Source organism: Microtus ochrogaster, chromosome 10, assembly GCF_000317375.1.
Source record: "Microtus ochrogaster isolate Prairie Vole_2 chromosome 10, MicOch1.0, whole genome shotgun sequence".
In the NCBI taxonomy this organism is placed as follows: domain Eukaryota; kingdom Metazoa; phylum Chordata; class Mammalia; order Rodentia; family Cricetidae; genus Microtus; species Microtus ochrogaster.
Genome location: NC_022016.1, coordinates 51336800 through 51338549, shown reverse-complemented (window position 1 = coordinate 51338549; position 1750 = coordinate 51336800).

Genomic DNA, 1750 nt, shown 5'->3' with positions numbered 1-1750 from the left:
AAATTTTAAAAATTAAATAAATCTTTAATCCTAGCACTTGTGAGGCAGAGACAGGGGGATCACTGTGAGTTCCAGGCCAGCCAGGACTATAAAGAGAAACCCGGTCTTGAAAAACCAAAAATAAATAAATAAATAAAAATTAAATAAATCTTTTTAAAAAGAGAGTTGTTCTCAGAGAAGCAGAAAATTGAACTGTAGTTACTAAAGATTAGGAGAAGCAGAAGGAGAGGAGAGATTATAGGCAGTGGATATAAACGCTAACAGCTGCAGGAGTATTACGCTCCGATGTTCTATTTACACAGATATGAACCACAGTTAACAGATTATGTTTCTGTAATAGATTATTATGCATTATGATTATGTTTTTGTTACATCGTTGTTGTTCGGTTTGGTTTGAGGTTGGGTTTCTCTATGGAGCCTTGGCTGTCCTGGAACTCACTCTGTGCACCAGGCTGGCCTCGAACTCAGAGATCCGCATGCCTCTGCCTCCCAAGTGCTGACATTAAAGGGGTGCGCCACCACCGCCCTGTTACATCATGTAGTAGCTATTTCCAAATAGCTAAGAGGAGGATTTCAGCGAAAAGAAATAAGGAATGTTGCGTGTGAAATACATATGCTAATGTTCCTGATTTTATCATCGTATCTTATACACATATATTAAAGTAAAACCTGTACCCCATAAATATGTACCATATGCTGATAAAACTATTAGGAAGAGCGCAGGCCTGGTGGCACACACTGGTATGTTCTATCACCTTGGAAGTAGAAGCAGGAGGGTCAGGAGCTGAGAGCCTGTACTTAGTGAGTTCAAGGCCAGCCTGGGATGCACAGCTCATGAAAAATATATATATGGGGGGGAGGGAGATGGCTTAGTGGGTAAGGGTGCCTGCTGCACAATCATGAGTACCTGAGTTCAAATCCTCAGAGTCCAGGCAAAAGATGGGAGGAGTTTGTTGATGGCAAGAAAACAGAAAAGAAGCAAAGAGTCTAAAGACATTCCCTTAAAAGCCACAGATGACTAGTGGGCACTTGAAAAGACCTTACCAGCTCCAGAAAAATCAAAATAATCATGAAGGGAGGTGAGATGGCTCTGAGGACAAAGGCATACGGTATCAAGTCTGCCCACCTAAATGTGATCCCCAGGTTCCAGATGATGGAAGGAGAGAAGCAAGTCAGACAAGCTGTCCTGTAGCCTCCACATGCAAAACCTTTCTCCCCTCGATAAACAAATTTAATTTTAAAAAGTGAGATACCATCTCACGTGACTAAGATGGCTATAATAAGAAAGGACCTTATAACAGTAACAGTACTGCTAAGAAGGGGGAGAAATTAGAGCCATCGTATGCTGCTAGTGGGAAGACAGTCTGGCGGTTTCTCAAAAGACTTAACAACAATCTCCTCAGCAGTTCTACCTCTGAGATCACACCCAAAAGAAATAAAAACAAGTAACACAAAAGCACATAGAGAAATGGCTCGGCGGTTAGGAGCACTGACTGTTCTTCCAGAGGACTGAGGATCAACTCCCAGCACCCACATGACAGCTCACAACTGTCTGTAACTCCAGTTCCAGGGCATCGGACACCCTCACACAGACACATCATACAAAACACCAACACACATAAAATAAAAATAAGTAAAATCTTTTTTAAAGAAAGAATTAAAAAAAACATATCGATGCCTTCATAGTATTCTTCAAAATGATCAGGAAGTGGAACCAACCCAAATGTCCATCAACGGCTGAACAGGTAAA